This window comes from Coptis chinensis, chromosome 6, assembly GCF_015680905.1.
Source record: "Coptis chinensis isolate HL-2020 chromosome 6, ASM1568090v1, whole genome shotgun sequence".
Taxonomy (NCBI): Eukaryota; Viridiplantae; Streptophyta; class Magnoliopsida; order Ranunculales; family Ranunculaceae; genus Coptis; species Coptis chinensis.
In genome coordinates this window covers 91,486,332-91,494,471 of record NC_141461.1, presented here as the reverse complement: position 1 = coordinate 91,494,471, position 8,140 = coordinate 91,486,332, and the positions used below count along the sequence as shown (strand labels likewise).

At 37.1% G+C, this 8,140-nt stretch overlaps 1 long non-coding RNA gene across 2 annotated transcripts; it reads left to right on the top strand.

Moving 5' to 3' along the window:
• The first annotated feature begins 5,485 nt into the window (after positions 1-5,485).
• On the top strand, positions 5,486-7,877 carry LOC147495386 (uncharacterized). 2 transcript variants are annotated; one of them, XR_015197480.1, is made up of 4 exons: positions 5,486-5,536; positions 5,669-5,867; positions 6,186-6,280; positions 7,295-7,877. It is a non-coding gene; the product is annotated as an uncharacterized LOC147495386 (long non-coding RNA). The 2 variants fall into 2 exon arrangements; XR_015197479.1 differs by lacking the exon at positions 5,486-5,536 and having other exon boundaries at positions 5,543-5,867.
• Positions 7,878-8,140: the final 263 nt, after the last annotated feature.

The following is an 8,140-nucleotide window of genomic DNA, read 5'->3' as shown; positions in this document are numbered from 1 at the left end:
CACAAGCGTCAATAAAATATGATGGTTTTATGGCAGTTGTTACAACATTATGTTGTGTATGCCACAGGCGTCAAGAATATGTGATGGTGTTACGACGGATTTCCTGAAACAGTCAACTTAGCGATTGAATAAACCATCAAACCTCTCGCAATTTTGGCTTTCAATTAAACCGGTCAACACCTTAACGAAAAAAAAAATCAAAATTTTGGCTTTCAATTAAACCGTCAACAACTTTAGAAAAAAAGAACCAAAATCATGTATAACGCACTAACTCACGAGAAAAATTGAACCGTCAATGGACTCATCACTTCTGGAAACAACAATGAGAAATTGAAGTTCCCCTCGCCATGAAAATTTTCCAATTATCTTTCCCTCTCGCCGGATATTAAGGATTGATGTTAGGGTTAATTTCTCTTTTTTCCATTCCATCACAAACCCTAAAAGGTACGCCTTGTTTTTTCTTCTTCTCATCAGTTTCTCGCACTCTTACTTCTTCACTTTAATTGGTGTTGATTGACGAGCACTTAAACTAGTTTGAGAAGGGATCAGTTTTGATTACTACTACAACAAACGTTTTTGAAATCGAAAAGTAAGTTTTTCTACGGTATCGCTTAATAATCTCCCTACTTCTGAAATCACTATGTCTACTATTAATTGTTGTTTCTTATGTCTGGCTCCGGAGTAAGATTCGAAAAAGAAAAAAAGAAAATGGACAAGTCAAGGCGGTTCGCTTCCTCTGCTCTGGCAGCTCCTTCAGCTAGCAAGCTATGTTGGTTGGGGCATTTCTATTGCATGTTGTTTGGGCATTTCCATTGCGAAGGATTCCAAACGAGTCCCATTCGATTGAGATTAATTCAAGGGTGTGGTTTGACTGGTGAACTACCTAAAACTCTATCTATTATCAGTTTCACTTGTTCTATTTGAAGTTGGTTCAAAGTAATAGATGTTATGTTAGAACCTCGGCGCTCGGGATCAACTTTCAAGAAAAAGGGGGCATCTATGTCCATCCTTGACGCACCAACACCATTCTTAGTTTATTTCTGTTTTATTGCATTCGAATTTTTTGTTTTCAATAAGGTTCAAATCATCTCAAAAAAAAATGCAACAAAGATATGTTTTGTTGGTGTTTGGTTGTTCATTGTAATATGTTGCGACTCCATATTCCCTAACTTTCTCGCTAAGCAAGGCTATCTTCATTTGCATTGCAGCTTGGGGCCTTTGGCTATATAAACTCTCATTACACTATGTTCTTGAGATTTGCATTGCAGCTTAGGGCCTTTGGCTATCTTCATTTGCATTGAAGCCGGGCGGCAAGTTTATTTGAATTTAACTAGTGGTATGTTCTTGGTCTTGTGGAAATGTGGTCTATTGATTATGTCTTGTTGCTTGTTACCTGTTATCTTGATTCCATGAAACTAAGAGGAAAGATTATGGTCAATGTCGCGGTTTGTTTCGAGTGGAGGTTGTACCTTGTCCGGCCCTATTCTAATTTCAAAGTCCGTTCTTGACTTAAGAAGCTCTCTAATCTCTATAATGTAATTTCTGATAGTACATTTGTCGTAATTCAATGCCTACTTAATTAAGTATATTAGCAATTCAACGATTCTTGCTATATACCATATACTTAATTGGATTGAGTATGATGGATTGGAAAAAAAACTCAATGTTACAATTGCTCCATCATCCATCATCTTGGACTCCATGTACGTGGGTTTCTCATTGTCAACAGGCTCGGTTGTGTTTAGGTCACATTACATCCTAGGATGGAGGCTTAACTGGAGCCAAAGATTTCGAATCATCAAAGGTGTAGCCTCTGGGCTAGTTTATTTGCACGAAGAGTGGGAACAGGTTGTGATTCATAGAGATGTCAAGGCTAATACGTGCTAATTGATGGTGAATGGAATGGAAGGTTAGGCGATTTTAATTTGGGCTTGCACGATTATATGACCATGGAACAAAACTCAAAACGACGATGTTGTGGGGGCCGGGTTATCTTGCTTTTGAGATGACTCAACAGTGCAAGGGAACTACGAAAGCACCGATGTTTTCGCTTTGGAGCTTTTCTTCTCGGCGCATGCGGAAGGAAGCCAATACAAAGCGGTGGCATCCGATGGGAAGATAATTCGTGGACTGGGTGGTTTCTTGTTGAGTAGAGGGGCAATCCTTGAGACCCGACCCAAGTTTGGTAAGTGATTACATTATCGAGGAAATGGAGTTGGTCTTGAAGCTTGGTTTGCTTTGTTCTCACAAAATACCCTTTGACTAGACCAAGCATGAGGCAAGTGGTGCAATTTTTGGACAAAGAGGTTTTAATGCCGGTTGGGTTTGATGAATTTGTTTCATCATCTCTCCATTCTTCGGATCTAAATTATCTGAGATCATCTTCAGTTGCAGGGTTAGTCCTCTCATCTGGTCATTGATGCTATACAACTTAGAAACGCAATGTCCTTTGCAGGGCTGAGTTCATTTGGTGCAAGATTTGAATTATCAACTATACATGTTTTGAAATCTGATGCCAACAAGATGTACTTTGAAATAAGTTAACCGAGGATTAATGAGGATAGTATAAGATAAGTACCTATAGTTGTTGGTGGTCTTAGAAGAGTTTTAATTAGTAGTTAAGTAATTTCTAAGTTTGTGTCTATTTAAAATTATTGCTTAGAGTCCAAGAAACCATATCTATAAATATAGCTCCTCTACTTTTTTATAAGAATCAACCCATTATTATTATGATTTGAACTACAATCAAGAATTCTCAATTGAGTTATCTTTCGTATTATCTCTTTTTCTTTCTCTTTCTACTCTAAATCTTCATCTTCATCCTGTTTATTGAATTGTTCTTATTCTTATTCATCTTAATTTCTTATCTCTCTTCTTCACGTCTTCACTAATCAAGAATTTTGTATCTCTTTCTTCTAAAATACTACTTTGTTCTTCAATTAATGTAATTAATTCATTTATAGGCATATATTGTATGAAGATGGGTGTGTTCAAGTAGGGATGTCAATGGGTTCCAATAACCCAATAAGTGACTCGAAACAAACCCCGATGTAGGATGAGAAGGTCAACTTTTAGGATATTTGCACTAGCAGAATTAGCAAGTTGATTTAGTAGTTTCCTTTACTCGTTTAATTAGATTTAGAAGTCTAGATTTCTTGGTTATCAAGTTTAGCTTATCTATGTAAAGAGCCCAATGTTAGTTGTTTCATGGAATCCAATTATATTCAATCAAACAAATTATAAATTATCTCAAACCTAATAATTTCCTTCTCTAAATATTCATCTTCTTCAATCTTTAATTATATTTGCTTGTTCGTCTAATTTTTGAATGAATCTCATTCGTTCAATTCTTTTTTTTTTTTTTTTTGCTTGGTAAGTGAGAATATATTAAAACTTGAAACAAAAACAAAAGATGTTATATAGGGTGGCCAACACGCTGACCCCCTATTGCATGCTCCTACTTCATAACTATAACCATGCATAAACAAGTACGGTGTATGTATCAATTTAAAATATGTAGAAAAGCTGAAAAGGTGCCTCCCACTTGTGTAACCAAACTGGTCGACCAATAGTGGACGACTAGTGGTAGATGCCTCGTTCTCAGTTAGTGTGGCATCCTGTTTTGCAAGTAAATCAGCTGTGAAGTTTCCCTCTCTCCAAATTATTGAGATTCTCCACCTATGCAAGTTCTCAATTAGGGCTGGAAATGGTACGGGATGCGATCCGAATCCGACCATATCCGAATCCATTTTAACGGATATGGTTTCTATGTTTGTGACTAGAATCCGACCCGAATATCCGAAAACCCGAATCATTTTAACAAGATTTATATTTTGATGCCTAACAATTAATTTATATATTACATTTATATATGAAAATCATTAAAATCGTGTATTTTTTTGTGTTTTTTAATGGATATGGATATCCGAAATCCGACCCGATTCCAGATGGATCCAAATGTGGTAAAGAGTTTTGAGTGAGAATCCGACCCGAACCCGCTCCATTTCCAGCCCTATTCTCAATGCATGTTAGCCATCTATGCTGCAGCATCTATGGCACCGATCCAGTTTCAAAAGCTTGAGCTGCTGCTTTAGAGTCGGTTTCAATCTAGATTTTTCTCCACCCCTTTCGAAGTGCTGTCTCAACACCTACAAGGATGGCCATACACTCAGCTCTGTAGTTATCTCCATGACCGATGTTCATGCTGAGTGTGTAAAAGAATTGGCCTCTGCTTCCTCTGAAGGAGACGTCAATGCCAGAGGGTCCAGGATTTCCCATTGATGCACCATCTGTGCTAAGTTTGATTGTATCTGGCTCAGGTGGGATCAAATTACAATGTTTAACTTGTGGTGCCCTACGTAGTCTATTAGCCACATTCCAAAAATATTGAATGCCAAGTTCCAACGGGTTAGTATAGCAGTGGCCTCTTGAGAGTTTACTTGTAATCTTGAGTTGTAGTTTTACATACTGTTTGCAGTCCACAAGTCTCAGTTTCTTACCATCAAAGTGAACCTTATTTCTTTCTTTCCACATGCTCACTAGACATGAAGCAATACTAGATTTCCACAAATCTTGTATCCTACAGCTCCATCTCTTACTAGGCGTCAGAATGTCTTGTAGGTTATTAGTGGCAGTACTTATGAGAAAAACCTGTTTGATCCAGCTCCACAATTGTTTAGAGAACTTGCATTGCCATAACAGATACTTGTTAGTTTTAGTCTCAGCTCCACAAGCTCCACACAATCGACAACAAAAGAATAAAGGAATACCAGTTTGTTGCATACGATCATCAGTTCTTATTCCCCTTTGTATGATTTTCCATGTTAGTGTTGATGTACGAGGGTGGATACATCCACTCCATATAGTCTTGTACCATTCAACCACCGGCTTTCTTGACCGAATCTCTTTATATGCAGACTTCACTGAACAGTTACCTTGCACGTCAGGGCACCAGACGGCATATGTATAGTCTTCAAAATAAGCACTACATTTCAGTACCGATGCCAAGCTTTTATTGACACTATTCATTACTACTTGTATTGCATCAGGAATGTGCCAGTTATCTCCTTCCAACAAATCACACACTTTTGCCTGACAACCCTTCAAGTCCACAGAGCTAATGTTAAGCAAGTTCTTCAAGGATTTATTTCCCAGCCATTCGTTCAATTTTTCTATTAAGGATTTTTGCATCCTTTCATATAATAAAACTCTACCTTGTTCCCATCAAAACCAATGAAAAGTAGTTCCGGTTTGGTAATGTGTTCAATTTTGAGCTCCGATAAGATATTGGTTGGGTTTCGGGTTTCCCATCCACTTAACCAATAAGATGGCATTTTAATAATATGTATGATTAATTTTGTATATATTTATAAATTGTGTGGCTAAAATTAATTGGTAAAATTTAGTATTTGATTGATTTCATAGTTTCCAGTTCGGGATGGTTTGGTTTGCAATATATCTTATCAGTTCAGTTCGGTTTTGCAATATATCTCTATATCTTCGTTATTGTCAGCTTCATTGCTCAACCAAAAGAAAGGTGAAAACACAGGTTCTCCCTTTGCAGTAAAAGAAGGCCTCTCCTTCAGTGCATTTGAACCATCCCAAGGGCCTTGTTCTGATTTTTTACTCAATCTTTCTTCATACTTCTGTGCATGTGATGGGGTCTCAGATGGAAGGCACTGCGGCACATGAACCCTTTTCTTTGCTGGAAAAGAAGGTTTCACAGACAAATGAGCATCAGATGTATTTTCATTGTTCTTCCCTAAATCTTTTGACCCTTTCTTCCTGAATTTTCTCTGCTTCTTTGGTTTTCCATGAGAAACTTCACCAGTATCTGATCTCCCAAGATTGCCATGTGAACATTTCAGGTTCTTTCTGATAACTCCACCAGTATATGCTTCTTTGGTATTTCAGCTTCCTTCTATGTTTTGTCTTTGTCATGAACATTTCTCTCCCATGTTGTTTAGTTCGAATTCATTGTTTTGAAACACCCACTGCAGCATGATGTGTTGATCTACATTCAGTTAATTTGACCATGCTTTTGACCCATATATCCAAACTTTATGCAAATATCTCAACACACTAAGTTGAGAGTGGTTCTTCATGGGGCAATCCAAATTTCTCTCTTTAAATGCAACATGCTGATTACGATCTTAAATTTTGGATTCTTTTCTTTCAATGCATAGATTATCAATTTATCATGGAACAACAAATGGTAGCTGAATTTCATTGGGCAAGAGTATGAGATCAATTTTGAGATCGAATTGCAGATGATGCTCAGGTATGTATACTCTTAATGCTATGGTAACCTGAAATTTTTAGTTTGAAATTATATTTTGTTATTTGAATTGATAGAATATCTTTAGTTGATTTAGCGCGAAGAAATTGTAATAATCTTTAATATCAATTAATGACTGATATGTATGTTGGTGGTAAAGAAACTCACTCTGAGACCTTTGAGATGATTCAAAGTGTTTCATAACCCCACCATATACTATCCTATCTTATTGTAGACCTTGAAAAAAATTTATGCTCACTTCTCCTTAGTATAAGACGAAATGAAGTTATATTTTACCACATTGACTGGTAGATTAAAATATTAGTATGACAAGTCTGAACCTCCCAAGGCTTGACCAGTAGCCCACTGGACTACTTCTATCTATGTTGTTGGGAACCAGTTTATGGTGTATGTTCATATGGAATACTTCTGTCATACTACATAGTTGCTAGCCAGGAAAACTCCGAGCAATCCAAAGCGTGCCTACGCAGTAGGTTCGCCTCAGAGCTAAGGATGCTTACGGTCATCTAGGCTCCTGTCTAGCCCTTAAGTTCACCTCATTGCCTAACATCGCTTGAGCCTTTAACTGCATAACGGGAAGCTGATGTAGTATGTTATGCAGTATGTTTTTATCAGGAAATTGCTATTGCTTATTGTTTAACTTCTTGCCATAAATCCTATATCTCCCTCAAAATTGGTATTGGAGTGGGTTATCTAACAAGATTTTCTGCCCACTCTTGCCTCTAGATAGCAATCTATGGCAAGTCTCCCTCTGCAACGAGTATCTCAAACTGCTTTTGACATGCTCTTATAATGCCTATCTACTTGTCTTGGATAAATAGTGTTTTTTTATTGAGAATTCTAATTAACCAACTTGGACAAATAAGTGGAGTCATCCTCTAAATGTGCATATTTGAATTAGTTGTAGTTATCTACTATTTTTTTTTGGATAAAAATTATCTACTATTTGGTTATTGGCCAATTCCTTTTCTATTCTGACATTAATTTGTGCTGCAGCCTTCACTCTATTTCTTTCATAATGGTGTTTTGGCCAACGAAATGATTGGTTATAAAGTAGAACGTTTGATGAAGATCATGGAGCAGCTTTACAAGTAATCACGCAGTCGCAATATGCTATTGACATTGGCAGGCATGTAGGCATTGTACGCCATTTTCTAACACTCAACCTACAGACTATGCACTACTACAGTGTGCATGGAGATATTATTGATACCATTGAAGAGGCCACTGACATAGAATGGACTACTACAGTGTGTATGGAAACTGATTCAGTGGAAGCTGCTTATGCTTTTGGAACAGATAGATAATTAGATAAGATATCAGCCTGTTTAAGCGATGAATCGCCTCAGCATCAATTAAGCGGAGTCTAATTAAGCATCTAAATCACTAAATGGGGAGCAAAGTTGAAGGTTCAGGAAATGGATAGGTTTAAATGAAGACCTGATTAGTTAACCAAGCGAGTCTACTTTAGATTTTAGTAACTGTTATGGAAAGTTTAGGCATAGGATTGGCTGTTGGATATTGATTTAATCTTTTCTATTTTTTGATATATGAGATTAAGTAGCAAAGTGGAAAAACACACTGTAATGACTAACCAAATGAACATGCATTTAACAATAGTAACTACAAAACGATTCCATGCGTCACGAATTAGCATAATAATATTAGAAGCTTTGAACCTCAGCCCAATCCCGCAGGTGACTTGGTGACATTGCCTCCACATTCTTGATGACTCCCACAAAAACTGCCTTGTGCACCATTGACTCTTACCTGATCGACTTTAATTTGAATTGAGCAACACCATCAGTTATCCATTGGCATTGCCACCATTTCTATATTTAT